The following is a 20,489-nucleotide window of genomic DNA, read 5'->3' as shown; positions in this document are numbered from 1 at the left end:
AGTAAGGCATCACCGTCCTGTTGCGAAGCCCCAGAAAAATACGCCCGAGGGAGGGACTTCCAGGACAGTAGCTGTGTTAATCTGTAGCAGCAGTGCTTTTGTTCCTGGGGGGATGCAGGGGGACGCATTCCCCTAAACATTTTGTGAATCTAAGTTTGGCCTCATTGAGGGGCAGTATTTCATGATGAGTAGGAAAATGAGAGCACCCCAAACATATTTTTAGGGGGGGAAAGCACTGTGTAGCAGCATAAAGATTTGAGTACTATGGGCTACTTGTATGTAATTTTCCTATGCCAAATTCATTTACATGTGTTCATGTGGAATAGACACCACAGAAGACAAAAAGTGTGGACTGTTTTCTAGTTCATACAAATTTTCTGGCCTAGTGTTTTGAAGGCAGTGTTTGCTACAGGTGACCAGGCCAATAGCAGTTTACAAGCCTGGTGTGTACAGTGGAGAAGAAAAACCAATATCCCTGGCTATTGTAAATCACACTGAAAAGAACTGAGATAACTGAGCCAGTCTCCATCCTCCTCAATGCCCATCTTGGCTAGTCTGCTGCAAAGACCTGCCTCTTCTATGTGGAAGAGTGGAAAAGGTGGCATTCAGGGAAAACAAGGAGATGCTATTAAAGGCTCTTTTCAAATGAGAAATTAACAATGCTAAGTATTTAAAGTTATTGCATATTCATTACTAGTGTGTTGTCAAAGCTTCCTGTGGCTTTAGTTATTGGTTATTGGTTTTGTTCTTACGGTACTGTACTATGTTTTTATATCAATGTTTTTAAACATGTTGTCAGTCACTCAGATAATAAGCCACTAAAAAGTCTATTATTATTGTTACTGTTATTATTAACAAGTCTTATTAATCGTTCAGAATGCTGATCATCATAGCTCAGCAATTCTTCACGCAGTTCAAGCAGGTCCTCACTTGCAGATGGGCTTGCCAGGAGGAGACGGAGCCCAGCTGCTCCAGAGGAGGCTCATGCCGCCTGGTTGGGGATGAAGCCCAGAAGGGCAGAGACTGGTGGGCTCTGAGGGGCAGGAGGCAGAGTCCGTGCCATCTAGCAAGCAAGGGGTGGATCCCTCATGATACAATGTTTAGCTTTTAGCTGTTCATTTAGATGTGTGAATTTTTCATAACTATAGTATTATCATCATCATTATCATTATTATTACTTTTATTAGTTTTTTAAAATATTGCTAAATGTTTCTGGCATTTTTTCAGAAAGGTGGGGGTAAAATTATTTAAACAAGCAAACATGGGCCTGGTAGCAAGAGCTAGTAGCAAAGATTTCAAGGCAACCAATCTCATTCACAGTTATAGCATTTATAGAAAATACACATTTGGGATGTTTCAAAGAAGCAGGGGAGCCAATTCCAAGTACAAGTCATTTTATTACAGTCAATTATCAGTATCAAGACAAAAACACCATGTACAAACGCTAAAAGTTCAAAACAGGATAAAATGTTATAAAATCGCATATACATAAAAAAGCAGTTCTGGGTGGTCATTTATCTGTCAGAAAGGAAACCCTTCTAGTATTTGTCCTGCCGAAGCCCTTCTGATCTAGAAGTGTCCATTGGTTGATATATTATATATTATACTATTTCTGGGTGCTAATTGTTATATGTCATATTTTGATTGTTGCTGCACAAAATTTGGCCACCTTGTATGTTATACCAGGATTTTTATCAAGGAGCGACTGAGTGGCAAGAAACGGATCAGAGCATCCAGTATATTTCTGGATCGTTGGCAGAAGAAGGTTAAAGCGTAAATCTCTATAAAAGAAGCACGTGTTTGGCCAGAGTCACAGGGACAGCATCTCTCCAATATGAGAGAACAGCAGAGGGGAGACCACAGCATTGAGCCAGGATGAAGGCCCTACAATGTTCAGCCAGTTCCAGACTGCTTAGATATGGGCGTCACACATGACATTGTAACATCACGCACCACCATGATGTCAACCTGCCTGTCTCCCTCCCAAGTTGGTGCACTGCAAAGAAGTCCATTGAAAGGGAACAAGGGGCAAAAGGGAGTTTTAAACATTAGAATGGGCAAGTTCAGTCAGCTGAGCACAAGACTCTTAATCTCAGGGTTGTGGGTTAGAGCCCCACGTTGGGCAAAAGATTCATGTCTTGAAGGAGATTGGATTAAATGACCCTCGAAGTCCCTCCTAACTCTACGATTCTATGATTTTAAGAGAGCTGAAGGTAAGCCCTGCAAAAGACAGCCTGCCTGGCCTGCCTCCTGAGGTTTCGCCCTTTTCCGGAGGACTCAGTCTCGGAGGAGGAGGAGGCTACAACTCCAAAACTTCAGGTCAGTCCGAGAGATCTGTCAATCTTAATTGCAGGTAGCAGGGTGAGGCCGCTGTGCCTTGCCTAAGGCCACCCAGTGAGTTCAGAACTGAGTTGTGATGTGATCGGGAGGCTTCTGAGCGAAAGAATTGTGATCTTCACCACTAAGCAGTGCCATTTCCTAGTTACTCAAGTTGCAGGTGCAAGAGCTGGGACATACTAGTAGCATATCCAGAGTTTCTCAAACCTTGTAGATAGCAAATCTTCATAACACATCCCTTCTGCCCGACTTTTGGAGCTGGTGGATATTACAACTGGATCCCCTGTGAGAAGGAACCCTTGGCTTCCAAACAGGCACCTGGGCTGCATCAATCGTGAGAGGTCAGGTGAATCTTGGCTCAACGCATACAGGAAAACTGGACTAGGAGACACGATAAAGCAGAATCTTTCCCACCTAACCCCCTTAGGTAGGTACTGCCTGCCACATACTTTAAAAGCTATGGCACTAGACCATCCTCGCAGGCTTTACTGGAGTCCATCTGCCTCAAAGACCAAAGTGAACATTATACACTCTGGCTACAGGTAACATTAGGGACGCGGGTGGTGCTGTGGGTTAAACCACAGAGCCTAGGGCTTGCCAATCAGAAGGTTGGCGGTTCAAATCCCCGTGACGGGGTGAGCGCCCATTGCTCAGTCCCTGCTCCTGCCAACCTAGCAGTTCAAAAGCACGTCAAAGTGCAAGTAGATAAATAGGTACCGCTCCGGCGGGAAGGTAAACGGTGTTTCCGTGTGCTGCTCTGGTTCGCCAGAAGCGGCTTAGTCATGCTGGCCACATGACCCGGAAGCTGTACGCCAGCTCCCTCAGCCAATAAAGCGAGATGAGCGCCGCAACCCCAGAGTCCCAGAGTCAGCCACGACTGGACCTAATGGTCAGGGGTCCCTTTACCTTTACCTTACAGGTAACATTAGTGCACTTGCTGCTCCTGCATTCCACAGCATCCACAGTACAGTAAGCCTCTGAATTCTAGCTGCTGTGGAGCATGAGCAGGAGAATGTCTTGTCTGTGGGGTTCCCAGAGGCATTTGGTTGGCCACTGTGGGAACAGGATGCTGGACCTCTGGTCCAATCCAGGAGGGTGCTTTGTATGTTCCCAGCAGTGGCAATATGCAGTGAAGGAGTGGAAGACCCTCAGTGTTGTTTTTCCTTGAACTCAAAACCTTGGGTTCCACATTTGTGAGGCAAAGAGAGGCCTGGAATCCTGGCAGAAGTGGAAATAGTGGAATATGTGGCAGGTGTAGGACTTTCCTGTTTTCATTGGAGAAATGTTGGAGGGTATGCATTTCAGGGGGAAACCAGGGCTCAGAAGAATGATTAGACATCCCCTCTTGCTCCCTCTGCTTATCCCCTGCAAATTACCCCCTCTCAGAGAAGACTCAGAGCTGCAGTTGCCAACTCTCTGGGTCCAAACCTGTTTCAGGGTTGTAGACTGTTAGGCCTAATTTTCACAAACAGCAGACTTCTTGTGTTTTGCTTGAACCATTCTAGGCTACAGGATGGGGTTCATATGCAATTCCAATTCTCCCTGCCCCGCCCCAAGTATAGAAACTAGGTGTTAGGGAGAAGGGTTCTATCAGTTTTATCTGTGTTTGGGTTTTTAAAAATCATTATTCTGCGACAAAGTAAACGCAGTCAACTTCAGCCTGCAGGGCACAGTCGTGACACAGGTTGCCACTTCATCGGCTGTTTGTGAGAACAAGGCTTCATGGTCTCCAGATGTAGAAGTTCATCTAAGGATGAGGAACCAGAGAATGAGGGAGACGGCGTGCTTTACTCAGGGCCCTATTGTTATGTTTCTTTGTTGTCCTATCATCACCATTTATTATTCATAAAAGCACTTAATATATCCCAGGCGTCACACAGGAATAAGATGAACAGAGCCTTACCTACAGACTCATAATCTAAAGCTGGGGTGGTAGATCACCAGGTGATTTGGCAAGGATTTCTGGCTCCCAATTGATTAGCCAACAACAAAATAAATCACGCACAGCCTACACACACACACACACACACACACACACACACTACACTTCTGGATAAAGAAAGCTGGCATATGGTAAAAATCACAGGAGCTTATTTTTGTGTGGACTCAGTTTGTGAACTCAGTTTAGTTTTGGCACTCAGAACAAATACATGGGCTCAGAATCCTTTACTTTTAAGTGCATGTCTTTTGTAGCTGGCTCCAGTTGGTGGATCTAGGAGTCCTAGTAAAAAAACAATACCTGCAAGCCTATTGTCTGCTCACCACAGCGCTAAAGGACATATGACAAAAAGAGAAGTGACTTGGGGCTTATCCATGCTTCTTCTTGTCCCACTGATTTTCCCTGGGGAAAACTGCTCTTTAGTGCTCAGTCAGAGCAAATGGCAATTTGGGTTTCCTCCGGATTGATGTTTGTTCTGTTTTAGGGCTTATCTACACTTACCTTTTGCCCTGCTATTTGCAGGCACAGCTCCAAACTTTGCTCTGTGTTTGAGCATTTGCTTGTTTTGGGTTTTTGCCCTGGAGCTTTGCCCACAGAAACCCACTCCTTAGCGCACAATAGGAGCAAATGGCAGTTTGGGTTGTCCACAGGTTGCCATTTGCTCCAATTGAGCTTTAAAGAGCAGAGTTTTGTGGGGAAAGCTCCAGGGCAAAAGACAAAAAACCCAGCTCTCAAACACAGAGCTTTAAAGCATGGACCTTCCCTGGGAAAAGGGGAGGAAAGGTAAGTGTAGATAAGCGCTTGGAGCCAGAGAGCAGATTTTCCCTGGGAAAAGAGCGGATCAAGGGAAATACTGCTTGGACCTGTTTCTAGGCATGGGACAAGCAGGTGTGGATGAGCCCTTGGAGTGAAATGAAGAATAAAAAGGTTGTTTAAGGTATTAGCCTTCAAGTAGTGGGGTCAGGGCATTATACATGCAGATTGTATTCCAACCTTGAGTGAGTCACACACCAGTGGCATTGGTGTCCTTTCGGATCAAAAGGCGCAACTTCCAGACATGCTTTAGCACTGGTGCCTTTCCCTTGAGAAAATTAAGCACTTGGGCTTCTTCCAATCTTGCCTGGACATGTGAGCGTTTGATTTTGCGAAATTTTACATGTGTGTATAAATGAGGGGTGTGAACCAATTGAAAGGGAGAGTTCCAGGGCCACTGGGCACAGCTGCATACTGTTCACTTGTCTTGACTGCAGCCCCCTCTACCTCCCCATCCTGTCAGATCTAGGAGGGAAGCACTGGTCCATATTCTATCCTTTACAGGACAGGCCTTCTCTGCAGTGTATCCACATTATGGAACGTTGTGGCTTTCTTACTAACTGAGGGCTTGCCTCGCTCCATTGCTGCTGGCCTTTTGGCTTCATGAGAAGGCATTTTCTTGGGGCTGCCATATCTATCTATCTATAATACCTAAACTTTTCTAGCCACTGTAAAAATATATACATTTAATGGCACAGTCCTCACTTGCAGGCTTACACTTGGGAAAGCAGACAGGGAGAAACCATGAAATCAGGCAGGCACATAAACTAATACCTCATCGGTTACACATGACATAAAAATATTTTTTTATTAAATATAACAATGATTCTAAATTGCTTTATCTATTATGCTTTCTTGAAAAAATAGTCTGCTGGCTATCACTATAATCTTTTACTGTACTCAGAAAAATGTGGCTAAAAGTTACCTAAAATAAATGGATTACAGGTATGTAGTCGGGCTACAAGTCAGGAAAGCAGATTTTTGGGTCCAACATGTTAAGACAACATACTTTGAGAGGTATGCTGTTGTGGGAATTGCTGTTAAACTTTTAAAGTTTCATATCCACACACAGCAATAAAGTTCACTGGATGACCTTGAGTAGTCCTTCTGTCACAGTCTAGCCTACCTTATAGGGTTGTTGTGGAAATGAAACAGGTGGGGGAAAGAACAAGCTATTCCATGTTAAGCTCCCCAGAGCAGTGGTTTTCAAACTTTTTTCTCTGGGCCACACTTTGAGAACAAAAATTTGCTTGCACCACACCAAATTTTTAGGTGATAAGAAATGCATTGGAAAACAGAAACAACTACTAACAACACTTGATAGAATCATAGAATCTTAGAGTTGGAAGGGACCCAGGGGTCATCTAGTCCAACTCCCTTCAGTGCTGGAATCTCAGCTAAAGCCAGACCAACTGCTGAATTATCTGCTCTAGGACCTTCCCTGGTATCAATGTCAAACAGACCAATCGGTATTTACCTGGGTCTCCCCCCCCCACCCCTTTGAAGATGGAGACAACATTTGCCTGCCTCCAGTCTGCAGGGACCTCACCTGTTCTCCAAGAATTCTCAAAGATCATAGACAAAGGCCCTGAAATTACAAATATTCCCTCCCCACTTGCCATCCTCTCCTGCCACACCAGTGTGATGTGTCACACCCTTTGAGAACCACTGCCTTGGAGGAACAGTGAGATAAAAGTTCCCCATAGCAAGGCAATATGTGGGTTACTGGATAATAGCAAGTACTGCATCTTCAGTAAAGCAGCAATAAGCTTTGTTTACTGATATCACAGGTAACAAACCCATTTCCAGAGATCAGTGATGGCATGGTCTGCTAGGTGCATTGCTGAGCAAGGTATAGCTTCACTGGAGATTCAACACTAAGCCCTTTGCCTCGTAACATCATGTGGAAATGGTCACATATGCCAGCCACAAAGTATGCTTCTGATGTACAAAATGCCTTTGTGTACACAAGATGAAGGGTCTTTCACAACAGCACATTCATATTATGGATGATGAATAAGGAATAAATAATAATTCACAGTCACTTGCAGATTTAGATCTAGCACTGAATGCTTTCGATGAGGGATGGGGAAATTGTGGTCCTCCAGAAATTGTGGCCCAGAACTCTCATCAATCCTGACTACTGGCCATGGGAGCTGAGGGCAGTTGATGGAAGGCAGAGTCTGAGGCCTCATCCACGCTTTCTAAGCACAGGTCTGTGCTTTGCTGGTCAGGATCCGACCACTTTTTTGGAGGGGAGGCCACAGTTCCCCCCAGGAAAACCCGTTCTTTGGCGCTAAATTGGAACATCTGGCAATTAGGGTTTTCTGCAGGTTGCCGTTTGCTCCGATTCAGTGGTTTTCACAGGAAAAGCAGTGAGGCCAAAAGAAAAAAAAAGTGCTCAGACATGGAGCTCAGACCTGTGCCTAGAAATGTGGCAAAAAAGCAAGTCTGGGTGAGCCCTGACAACATTTGAAGGCTCCTGATTTCCTCATCCCTGCTCTAGTGAAAAGATCAATAATGGAAGGGAAACTTCCTAACAGCAGCTTGTCTGTCTCTGCTGGTACTCCTTTGCTCTGTGGATATTTTAATCTGGAAAAGGTTCCCTGAAGGAAAGTTTGAAAACCACAACATTATTTGATTGTGAACTTGATTGTGAGTTTCAAAGGGAACCCAAAGTTTTGTCAAAGTGCAGTTTGAAAAGCACTAGTTTACTGCAGGCATGTCCAACAGGTAGATCGTGATCTACTGGTAGATCACTGGACGCCTGCAGTAGATCAGTGGCTCCCCTAAAAAAAAAAAAAATCAACATTTTTGCCCTGCACCTTAAAAAAACTGGGCTTTCCTCCTCCCTAAAAAAAGCTCAGCAACTTTGACCTGAACCCCCAAAAGGGGGTAGATCACTGCCAATTTTTAGTTTTTAAGTCTGTGAGTAGATCGCAGTCTCTTGGGAGTTGTGGCCACCCCTGGTTTACTGCATGCCCTCAGACACAACTCTGAATTTCAAATTATCTTTGAGCCTCTCACACTGTATTTATATCAACAGCTGGGTGTTTAAAATGTGGGAGACAAACCTCAGGAAAGGCATTTGTAATACATATATGCATTCTGGCCAGTATGGGTTTCACACTCAGGTTACAAACACAATTAAATCAAGAGCCACTTTAAGTCTCTTCTGTGAAAATGCTCATAGTGGGTACCAGAAGATTTCTCTCAGTTTTCAGGCTTACAAGAGCCATCACACTAATCCATGCCTTTTATTCGGGATTAATTAATGCATTGTGTTTTCTTAACACCACAGACAAGAATAACCATTCCACTCTTTAAATGTTATTGGGAAGACTAAAAGAAAGCCATTCTTTTAACTCCTAATAAAGAAAAAAAATGTTTGTTACTTAAAGTTTGTATTATCACCGATCATTCTGATGATGAGTGGCTATCCTCCTCAATGTTTCAATCACTGTTTCGCACATTCAGGGTGATTAATGACTGGCAGAAGAGTAGACATTTTCCCTCCTCTCCTGAATAAAGTTTCAAAAAGATGGAGTGGTAATTCAAGCTCAGTTACATGTTGCCAGAACACAGCAGCTTATATGTTAAGTTATGCAAGTTTAACTTGCATTTTTACTTGCCTTGGGCTCATAGAGGCGGAAATAAATAATTAGCAAAATTGCAAAAAAATTAATAAAATAGAAGTAATTAGCACTAAAAAGTTGAACTTTCATGACGATCTTAAAACAACAACAACAACCTCTTTTCCCCTCCAGATTGCTGCAGAAAGGTGGAGAATAGAATTCAAGACTGGAAAAATGAAAAACTGAGAAAACCAAAACTGACAGAACCATCCATCCCTATCGGAGAACATGCGGCTTCCTGCGTATATAAAAGAGTGGGGTGGAAAAGCAAAAAATAGCAGTGTGTGTATGTTTCAGGCTTCCATTGCACACAAATAGTGTAAGATAGCCAGCTGACCTGCACTGGCTTCATCCCTACTTTCCAGCTGTGCTCATAACACACAAACACGCACACATCTCCGCCCACCTTCTCCAAGGCCTTCCCCAAGCCAACTGGCAAACACCAGCAGACCCAAGCACACAAATAAACAAACATGCCCTGGGCACAGAGTGGGCTCTGTAAGCTGCCCCATGCAAAGGCCAGGGGAAGAAGAAGAGGAGGGGCCCTGAATGGAACTATCAGGGCCCACATTAGCCCTGAAAACACATGAGCTTGGCATCCATTGCTATGGCTGCCAGGTCTTGGCTTGGAAATCAGACAGACTACGGGACTCTCTCCTCATCAAAGCAGAGGAGCTTCCCATACAGGGAAGAGTGAGGGTGGCTGGGCTGTTTTGAAACAACTGGCTGAGGCAGCATTTTTCTTATTACGAAGTCCTTTCTACTACTTCCACCCTTCTCCTTGCACTGGGGCCTCAGATGTCAATACATTAAAGCAAGGGTAGTTAATCTCTGGCCTTCCAGATGTTGTTGAACAGCAGCTCCTATCCCGCCCCCAACCACTGGCCATGCTGGCTGGGGTGGGTGGGAGTTGTAGTCCAACATTTGGACGCAGCAAAGGTTAGTTCCCCCCACATTAAGGAATACAGGACAGGAGCAGTTAATGGACAAGCAGCCTATATTGTGGTAAAATCACAGCTTTCCTGTCCTTATTAAAATATATTTCCTTTCTACAGCTAGATGCAGAACAAAAAACTTGCAGCAATCCTGGTCAAGCCCCATAAATTAAACGTGTCCAATATCCTAATGCAGAGGGTGGCTATCCTGATGCCCCACCACCAAGAAGTTCTGCACTCTAGCTCCTATCAACCCCAGCCAGCATGGGCACATGGTCAGAGATGATGGAAGTTGTAGTCTAGCAACATCTGGAAGGTGATGGTTCGCCACCTGTTTCCTCAGGCCTCAAATGATAACCCATTCCCTAATGCAAAGATCAAATACAGACTAGCCAGCTCTTCCCAATTCCTTTTCTTGTTTTGTAACTCTTCCTTCCATGCCTTTTCCAAGATTGTAGATTCTCCCCCAGTAAGATGAGAATCCTGCCCTAATCCTTTTTCATTTGTGTATGTTTGCTTACAAGTATGAATGTTTAAAAATGTCTTTTTGAGGCTGAAATAAGACCAAACACTCACTTCGTACTCTAGTCCATGGGCAGTCAATGTGGTGGCTTCCAGGTATTGGTGGGAGTACCATTCCCAGCATCCTTTACCACTGGCCTTGGTGGCTGGGACTGGCAAGTCCAACAATATCTGGAAACCGCCACATTGGCTAACCCTACTCAACAGGCCCCTGTTGCTGCTGGAAAGAGTGGAGGGACTCTAAGGCCTTCATCAGCTTCTCCATGGCTGCCATGCGCGCAGGGAGGGCGACTCTGCCTGTGACCATTTGCTGGCCAGCCAGCCAGCCAGCCTCCCTCACCTGCTTTCAGGGAGATCAGCCCTGCAAGAGCCGCTTGAACCGTGTGGCCAGGCGTTCAGAGCAAAGAGAGCCAGAGGGGGCCCGAGGAGGATGGCACGCTCAGTCCGCCACCGCCACACCGGCCACTTCTTAAGAGCCTTTTTAACTCGCCAGATGGCAGACTTTCCTCTCATCACCTTAGTGAATTCAAGTGTTTATTCAAATGTAATGTGCTATCCAATGTAATGCGCCCCCTAATTTTCACGACATAATATGGCCAAAAAAGTTGTGCATTACATTTGAGTAAATAAGGTAACCTAATGGGCTTCCTCACCTTGTGGATCGTAAAAGCACACTGTAGACTTGTGTGGACCTGCTCCCTCCCTACTTACACATTCTTTATTTCTGTCCAAAGACCCACAAAAACATTTTCAAAAGCAAAATAAAACAGAAATGCAGGGAAAGGGTTCCAAGGCGGTCGCTATGTTTCATCCAGAGCATGTAGGTTTCTGTTTCTTAATACTTCCAAGAGGAACTTAGCTATGGCCAGGGTAGTATCATTTGACATATCTCTAATGAGGTACTTAAGGTGGAAGGTTTCGGATTTTCCAGTTAAGTTTACCAATAGGAGTTTAATTAATTGATCCCTTGCTTGTTTGAACTACTCACAGTGCAGTAGGATCTGCTTCATAAAGTTGACACCCTGAGAGCATAAGCAGAGCCTATTCTGATAGGGTACACCAGACAGTCGGCCATTTAGTACTTCTGACGGAAATACATTTGGTCTAGCTTTGGTGAATAATCGGCGATAGTTAGGTACAGACAGATTCATGAAATAAAATGGCCATAGTGGATTCCAAATGCAAACAGTCGACAGGTTACATAGGATCTAGAGCGAAGACCACTGTGTGGAATATCATAACCTCTGCCTCAGGGATTTAAGGGCAATATCATAGCCCGGATGATGTAAAAAGGATGGTGAAAGACCAACTGAGGAGACTTTTCGGGCCATAGTTTTCAACCATGAGCTGATAGACTCTTCATAGGTTAGATGTAAAAGTAACTCCTTCCCCAGGCCAAATACCGAGATCATTAGCCAGTATTTCAAGGCAGCCCACCGCACTTTGCTGGAGAGTGGGCATTCACCGTTTCCAACAATAGAATTGAGTGAGAGACATAATTTGGGACCTGAAGTAGGGACCGAAGGAACTTAGCTTAGAACCCATCTAACTTAGAAAATTAGACCATTGTACCAATGCTGGTTTGATGTGATGTGATCATCAGTATTGATGTGATCAATGCTGGTTTGATGTGAGGTCTGGCAGCCATGCTAGTCTGGACCTAGAATGCAGGTGAACTTTCCCAGCCAAGCCAAACTATTCTGACTTTGCCTTCACATAGCTGCCCATGGGGCTACATGTTTACTCTCAGGACGTATCTACAATATCTCCCTTTGATTCTCAGGTCACATTATAATATTTACATACCAGTTAGTCACCCAAAAGGAACTCCTCTCTTAAGGTGGTCCATAGTAAAGTATAGGTAGCAATCTTACATTGAAAACGAAAACAAAACAAAGCTAAAAAACCACAAAACACCTCACTGTAAGTGGAAGTAACACATATTGTAAAAGCTAGCAAATAAGGGATCACAACACAACACAACAGAGACGGCCAACGGCACTCTGAGGCAGAAAACCCATTCCCTACTTTCATGGTGGGGAAATATATATAAAAATACAAAACTGGCCCTCTTCTGCCCTTTAATAATACTGTTCATTCAGATTAATGCCTGCAATGAAAACTTCAAGTTGCATACTGCTCTGAAAAATCCATCAGAAAACCCAGAAAAAGCTGAGGTACTCCAATTCTCCAGTTTTTTTTGCAGAAAGTTACTTTTCTAGCAGATACTGTGTGCTCTAGGGAAAATGTGGAAAAGTGGACAATTTTTTATTTAAGACCCTTTCTGAATAGTCAGGAAAAGAAAGGCACCCTCACCTGCATTGAAGTCTCTGAGCAATACTCCTCAAAGTCGCTTTCTAGTTCTTGAGCATACAAAGATCCAGTTTGGATGTAACACTAAATTAAACCATGACTTGGCATGAATGAGCAAAAGTGTGGTTCCCAGAGCAAAGATCAACGCTGCTGCTTTCCTCCCCAGGTCCTCTCCTGCTGCTGCTGCCGCCACTGCTGCACTGTCCATGCCTAAGGCACAGTTTAGTTATGTCTGAACCCAGACTTGCAGTTTGTTTCACTACAGGCAAACGAGGAGCTATAATGAAGGTTTGTTCTTGGTTTACCACTACCAAGTACATTCAGAGAAGTGTGAGATAGCTAAATTCCAATCTGTCTACTAATCTGAGATTAGATAATTTACAAGAAAGAACCCCTGTACCTGTACCTATTTTGCCTTTTGGGGCTGATTTTAAGAGAAATTTGTTAACGTGCATCTTCATGTAGAATAATATACAGTGGTACCTTGGTTCTTGAACTTAATCCGTTCCGGGAGTCCATTCGACTGTGGCTTCCGATTGGCTGCAGGAGCTTCTTGCACTCAAGCGGAAGACACGTCAGATGTTCGGCTTCTGAAAAGCGTTTGCAAACTGGAACACTCACTTCTGGGTTTGCGGTGTTCAGGAGCCTATTTGTTCGACAACTAAGCTATTCGGGAACCAAGGTACCACTATACTAGTTCAGAATCTGAAAAACGTGTAATAGGAAATGATGATAAACTCATCTCTAAAATATACAAACTGTTATTGGAGTGGGGGACCAAAGATGAGATGGCAAAGGTGACAATGACTAGATGGGTAATAGATGTTGGTTATAATATATAAATGTCTGCCTGGGAGAAATTATGTGGGGAGACTATGAATTTCTCAAACAAAATAAAAAAATTCCTTCCAGTAGCACACGAAAGCTCATACCAATAACAAACTTACTTGGTCTCTAAGGTGCTACTGGAAGGAATTTTTTTATTTTGTTTCGACTACGGCAGACCAACACAGCTACCTACCTGTAACTATGAATATCTTAGCCTGTTATCAAGAAAAATTTACAAAAGATGGTGTACAGGTGGTACTTGACACCCAACAAACTGGTAACAATTTATTAAAAAGGGTCCACGTTATGCTGGAAGTGTCAAAAGGTAGAAGGCGCCCCGATGCATATGTGGTGGTCATGTAAATATGCTAGAGAGTACTGGGAAATGATTCATATAGAATTTTAAAAGATCATTTCCCAAAAAACCTGAGGCCTTTCTACTAGGGATAGTAAGTGATGATATTCCAAAGGCGGCACTCAACCTCTTATATGCAACAGCTGCAGCTACAATAGTTTAGGTGAAAAAATGTCAAGAAAAAGAAATACCAACAAAAGAAATATGGCAAAATAAATTGATAGAATATACAGAATTATAAGAAACAAAGGTGAAACACAGATAAGAAAGCAGTGGAAGTCTTTTGGAGTATATCTCGAGAGATATAATACTCAATTTAACCTGCAAGTAGGAGTAGCCATATGAGCTGCAGTTAGTACTAAATAAAGGAAACACACGAGATAAAATAGGGTGGTACAACAGGATATGCAGCAGAATAAGGGTTGTATAGAATGCCACGGAGAGATGGACTGGGAAGTCCTAAGGGAAGTGATATGTGATGGGCCGTGTATGATGTATATAAGAAATTTGTGGGAAATGCATAATTTTTTTTGTACACACACACACACACACACACACACACTTCCTTCCAACCATCATCTCTCTATAACTTCCTACCCAAATAGTAAATAGTGCTAAACATTTTTGAGTTGCAGCCCTTCAAAATGAACCAAGGTTCATTTAAATGAGATGTAAGAATGTTTAATAGATATTTGGGGGTGGGGGGTTATTTTTAAAGGTAGCAGTTATGGTCAATTTATTCACACACATACACTTGCTCAAAAGCCAGTGCAAGTCAGGCCATTGGATAATCAACAACTAGGGTATATGGCAGACATTCTGCAATGTTTAATCGGATGGGGGGATTGTTTAGTTGAAAACTATAGTTGGTGGGTGACAGACTGCAATCCTTGGTGCAAGAATAGTGGTACTTTAAGTGGTCCCATAAAGAGGCATAAAGATATGGGCATAGCCAAGGGCCATCCTGCACCAGCTCCAGCCAGTATAGCTAAGCGTCAGGGGAGCTGAAGTCCAACAACCTCTGGAAGAGCACAGGTTCCTCATCCCTAGCCTAGAAAATTAAAATTCAGAGATGGGTGTGCATGTGTGCTTTTAATCCATCTTCCGCAGGCGGCACACCCCTCCAGCAAAGATGGAAGAAACCTGCACTTTTCATAAAAGTCCCTGAATCACTTATTCAGCAAGCTAAGCCTTTGGGGCTGAATTCTTTCCTTTCTGACAACTCACTTGGGAAACTGGCTTCAAGGAGAGAGGGCACCTGGAAGTCAACTCAGAGGCTGGGTAGCAGAGCTCCCTAGGTGGAGTGATCCTGCAGCGTTTCTGTCCCATGGAATAATCAGTTTAGGCCCTGAATCTGGGAAGCTGCCCGGGGCCTGTGAATTTTTCAGCCTCACCCCAAAGGACGCTGCCTGCATGGTGTAGCAGCCGGCCGAGGGCGGTGGTTCCCAGATAACACCCAAAGTTCCCTGTCACCCTCCCGCTTGCTTCTCCAACCCTCAGCCCTGGGAATGCCGGCTGGGTGTGCCAACTCCCCAAGATGGGAGCTCAGAATGTGGGTTCATGACCCAAGAGCCAGTGTGGTGTAGTGATTAGAGCATGGGCAGGCACACTAAGGCCCGGGGGCCGGATGCGGCCCAATCGCCTTCTCAATCCAGCCCGCGGACGGTCCAGGAATCAGAGGGTTTTTACATGAGTAGAATGTGTCCTTTTATTTAAAATGCATCTCTGGGTTATTTGTGGGGCATAGGAATTCGTTCATTATTATTTTTTCAAAATATAGTCCGGCCCCCACAAGGTCTGAGGGACAGTGGACCGGCCCCCTGCTGAAAAAGTTTGCTGACCCTTGGATTAGAATGCTGGACTAGGACCTGGGAGACCAGGGTTCAAATCCCCACTTGACCATGAAGCTGGCTGAGTGACCTCAGGCCAGGCATCGGCTCTCAGCCTAGCCTACCCCACAGGGTGGTTGTGGGGATTCAATGAGGAGTTTCCTGGAGAAAAAAGTGGGAATATGAATGCAACAAACAAACAAACAAACAAACAAACAAACAAATACTTTCCACTCAGTCTCAGGCTGAAGAGGTGGGCAAGGGCATCTCTTCACAGACAGCGTGGCTAAAAATGCATCAGCGAAGAACGTAGAGGCTAAATGCATCAGGAAGCTACACGTAGAGGCTAAAAGGTCTATATAGGGTTAGGGTTTGGAAGACTTTGAAGGAAGACTTTGAAGACAAAACCATTAAGTGGTGCAGGAGAACAGAGATAGGGGGAAACTGTAGGAACATATGGCTGGATTGTCAGAGGAAAAACCTAAAGGCCTTCACTGGATAGCTGAACATTATTCGTGTCTGTAGCAACATCAATGCATACAACACTTTATGAAGTTTAACTGTAACAAACACCAGCCGCTACATTTCAACAGTGGAGAAGACAGCGAAGGAAGAGGAAACATTTACAAGGGACAAACTGACCCCTGTCAGATGGGAACTAAAGGCTGGCACGCCATCAATCTAAAAATCTGATGCTAACTCCTACACAGACTAAACAGACTCCAAACTGATGCGGGCTTCCATGTATAGTGTTTAAATTTTTTTCCAGCTTGGATAGATGGATTTAAAATAATAGTAAAAATAACAAGAACAACAACTTTTATGTTAAATTTTACAATGAGAAGTCCTATAGTCTACATATTGGGAACACTCCTGTTGCACAGTATTTCAGTAATAAGTTGTGGTCTCCTCAGTGGTTAGATATATCCTGTGATGGTCTGCAGTAACCAAGCCTAACAGAAGAAACAGGAGACAGCTGCTGAATATGCAGATGCCTACAATGTACAAAAGATTAGCGTTGTCCAGTTTTCAAAAGGTCAGTCCATAGCTCTTTATGGTAACCTCTGCTAACACATGTTTCTATGATTCTATAGTGCTCTGATGGTGTTTCCTGCTTGGCAGGGGGTTGGACTCGATGGCCCTTGTGGTCTCTTCCAACTCTATGATTCTATGATTCATGTTAGCAACCTTTACAATACTAACAACTGCAAGGGCAGAAGACGTCTATTTACGTGTTACAGAGCAACTTTCCAATCCAGACTTCTGAGAAGTCACGGGTTCATCCATACGCTTTTCATGTCAGTTTCCCATGCTGTGTAGATGGGAAAGCTGTTGCTGGACTCCAGGTCTCAACTCCGCCAACCAGTGTGGCCAATGGTCATAAATCATGCAAGTTGTAGTCCAACAACATCCGGAAGGCCACCAATTCCCCATCGCTGCCCTACTGTGAAAGATCGGGGAGGGGGGAGCTTCCAGAAAGGTCCCATCATGCAGCACACTGGCAGCAGAACTTTGCTTTTCCAGAACCTGCCTGAGATGGTGATACAACAAACAGAATCTGAAATATGCTAAAGTCTTGTTGCTTCTTTCCCAAACAAGTGGAACTATGAGCAAAATGTTTTACCACGCCTTGATTACAATTTGGTAGAGCCACCAGGGTTCACATAAAGCTGCTGTGAGCTGATGCTTGGCCTTGCCTGCACTGTCTGAAGCACAGATTTGGAGCGTGAAGCATCAACAGCTAACTCGTCCTACTCCTCAGTCCTCGGCCAGATGTTCGCCCACAGCCTTCACCAAACAATTTGCAAGCAGCAAACTCACTCTGATCTCAGCTTTCTCTCCTTGTGTGTCCAAACCTTGCAGCCAGCATCTCTGTTACAAAACCCTGAGTGGATTTTTCCAGGAGGCAAGAAACTTCCACAAGACCTCTTCCCCACTCCCGCCCCCCACTTTTTCCCTTCAGTGCTCAGAAGAGCCCCATCCCTTTCACACTCCCCCCTCCATCCATCACCCAAGGCAGATTGTTGTTAATCTGAGCTGCAAAGTCAAGAGGCATCCCCAGCAACCGAATCTCCTTTAGCAGTTCAACAAGTCCACACAGGTCATTCCAGCTGCCGATTTCAGCAGACAAGGGAAATGGATTCTTAATTATTTTTCCAAGCTTGTCACGGAGGGCTTTGTTTCTCTTCTTTTCTCTCTTGTGTCACAGAATGTTAGAGATGAGTCACGCTCGGGGGTTCCTTTTTTCCTTTTTGCTGAAGGGGGTGGGCAGGAGGGAGGGTCTGGATTCCTCCAAACTGCTATTCTGAAGAGAATAATGGACTGGCTCCACAAAACTGGGGTAGCCAAGGTTTCCCCATTCAATAAGGGCCTTTCCACAAGGTGGCATATAAGGGCACATCTGCACTACACATTTAAACCAGTTTAGGCATCATGGCTTCCTTCAGAGTGGCCTGGAGGCTGTGAGGATTGTTTGGTGACTAACCCAAACCCTTTCACCAAAAGACAATTCTCTTCGGTCAGGAGGTGTGAAGGGAAAACATGGTTGAAACCAGGTTAAATCTTACAAATGCCATTCAATCCAGAATAGGCTACAAGTTTAACACGGGATACAAGCTCCCCAGGCGAATGGTGCCTCTGGGGCTGGCCAGGAGGTGCTGGGTGCCAGGAGCCGAGGTGGCCTCAGAGCAGGCAAGAAAGTGGGTGGAGGAGCCCATCCAACTGGTTGGGAGTGGACAGACAAGTGGGAGTCCAGGCAGGTGGGGGGCAGCTCAGAGACAAGGGGTGGGCTGCTGCCCAGAGAACTCCCAAGGAGAGGGGAGGAGGGAGGAGGCTGAGGGAACACTCCACATGGGAGGGTGTTCGAAAAGGGCTGAGGGGCTGCTGGCTCTGCAGACAAGGGGGGGGGCATAACTGGGCTCCTGAGCCCCACAGGGGAGCCACAGAAAGAATGTAGTTGGTCGAGGGAGCCGTGGGCTCAAAAAGTTGAAAATCTCTGCCGTAAAACCATATGCTATGTTACCAGATCCAGAATGTTTGACGGATTTTAAGTGTCACTTGTGGAAACGGCTTAAAGATCTAATATTTGGGCCCTTTTGTCAGTCTATTAACTGTTATGTACTCCTGTATCATTTCTTAAAGCTGTGGCCTAAAAGCATTACAAAAGGATGCCAATGATACCAAATGCCACACAACAAGAGGACTGTCTTGATTTACTCCAGCTGGTGGGGAAATCCACCCTGATGTTAATAATTTAATTTAAACAACTGCAGCGTGCCCCCTCAAAGCCTTTGAAGTTTGCCTGCTTGCTTGAGAAAAAGTTTTAACAGAAGTGCCACCATCCCTCTTATACACACATGGAGCCCCCAGATACTCCCAAGTGCCTGATCCTGCAACCTCCACTTAACCACTGAGGTGTGAAAAGTAAATACAATTACAATGAAGAAACCCAGAGAAAAGGCTCCATTTGGACGATGGGCATAATCTCTTCCTAACAATTTGTCATATTTGTAAAGTTGATTCTGCCTCAAATTTTAATTGGATCTGAACCAGTTCCAGGAATCTGGATGAAGATAATGGATGACTGCTGTTGGCTTGTTGGGCCAAAATATGTCAGAAAAGGTGAGATATTGGGGGGGCCGACGGAGAGCAAACTTACAATTTTTGTTTTCATTTGGTTGGTAAGGGATGAGAAGAATCCACAATTCCTTTAACCAACTGCGCAAAAGTTACAAGTTAGGAAGTTGCTGCATAGCTCTCCTCAAATGGGAACACTTTTGAAGATGAGATTTCACACAAGCTCCTTCCCTGCAGATAACCCTTCTAAAGTTCTTTTGAGGGTGATTAACAATTCCTGCCACTGTGCACTCTTTATCGATTCAGAAAAAATAAAATATCTACTGCTTCTCCCCCCCCCCCCATCATTTCTTTTTTTCTTTGTCACAAACGCTAAGACCATTTGGAAGGCAAAGTCTGCACGCAATGTCAAAAATTTCGTAAGGGGGAATGAGGATTTTTTTAAAAAAAATCAGTTTCAAGTTGGAGACAGAGGAGAGAAAAAAAGAGCATACCTTTCAAAGACTGGGGCGGTATTGTTAGAGAGTCATTAGAAATCCGGAGATCCTTGTCTTCTTTATTACGGAGGATTCCACTTCCAAGATCTGGACCTGGTTCCGAAATCTCGACTTTCCTGTATTCTTTTCCTCCCAAAAGAGCAACATCCAGCGGGCTGGAGGAGGGAGAACGCTTTTCAAAAAGCACAAAAAACCCAGCAGCAGAGATCGCTGTAGCCTTTCACCAAATTCCCCAAATTTTCCACATCTTGATTTCACTTCTTTCGCCTTTCTTTGGTTTGTTTTACAATTACTTTTTTTAAAAAAATGCCAACAATAACAAGAGTAGGCTTTAAAGTTGCTCAAAAGTGCGACGTGGGGTGCTGCTCTCCCTGCGCGCGCGCGCGCACATCACGCAGCACGCGTTATAAATATTCGGCTCTCCGGACTGCAGCCCGGGACCACCTTGAAGCAGGAAGTTTTGATTTTCTTTCAAAACTTTCCCGATGCTTTCTTGAGCTTTCGCACATGGAGCCAATCAGCCGCTGCGTCGGCGCTGCTGTCTCGGGAAGGAGGGCTTTGCTCGGGACCACGCAGACTTGTCGGGAGGGGATGGGGAGGGAAGAAAGAAGGAGCCCCCCCCCCGCGCCGCCACTGCGCCACCCACTCCACGCCTCTCCTCCTCGGCAAAGCTTTTGGGTGGTTTCCCCCTCCTCCCGCCCCTCCTTTTTGAAGTTTTCGAGTTGTTGGCTTTTTTCCTCCTCTTTTCCCCCCCAAATGGGATCTTTAGCAACAGGAGGAGGGTAAGTTGAGCCCTGTGTGAGGTTTTCGATGGAGCCCCTCGCGAGCGCAGTTCTCACAGCATGCTGCCGACAGTGCCAAAGCGGCGTGGAAAACCCGGCATGGAGTTTCAGATTATTATTATTATTAA

General features: G+C 44.7%; 1 protein-coding gene across 5 annotated transcripts in view; it reads right to left on the bottom strand.

The window, feature by feature from the left end:
* Positions 1 to 20,241, bottom strand: part of GLI1 (GLI family zinc finger 1) — a 107,640-nt gene extending 87,399 nt beyond the window's left edge. For 3 of the 5 annotated variants that reach the window (XM_080989682.1, XM_080989686.1, XM_080989683.1), the window contains exon 1: positions 19,577 to 20,241. The gene's annotated coding sequence lies outside the window, so the exon portion shown is untranslated. Of the gene's footprint in view, positions 1 to 5,269; positions 5,290 to 19,576 lie in introns of those variants that run through there. The other 2 variants (XM_080989685.1, XM_080989684.1) reach the window with 2 other exon arrangements.
* Positions 20,242 to 20,489: the final 248 nt, after the last annotated feature.

Source organism: Podarcis pityusensis, assembly GCF_964106645.2.
Source record: "Podarcis pityusensis genome assembly, chromosome: 2".
NCBI classification, from domain to species: Eukaryota; Metazoa; Chordata; class Lepidosauria; order Squamata; family Lacertidae; genus Podarcis; species Podarcis pityusensis.
The sequence above is the reverse complement of the archived record's forward strand: the minus strand, read 5'-3'. Positions and strand labels throughout refer to the sequence as shown.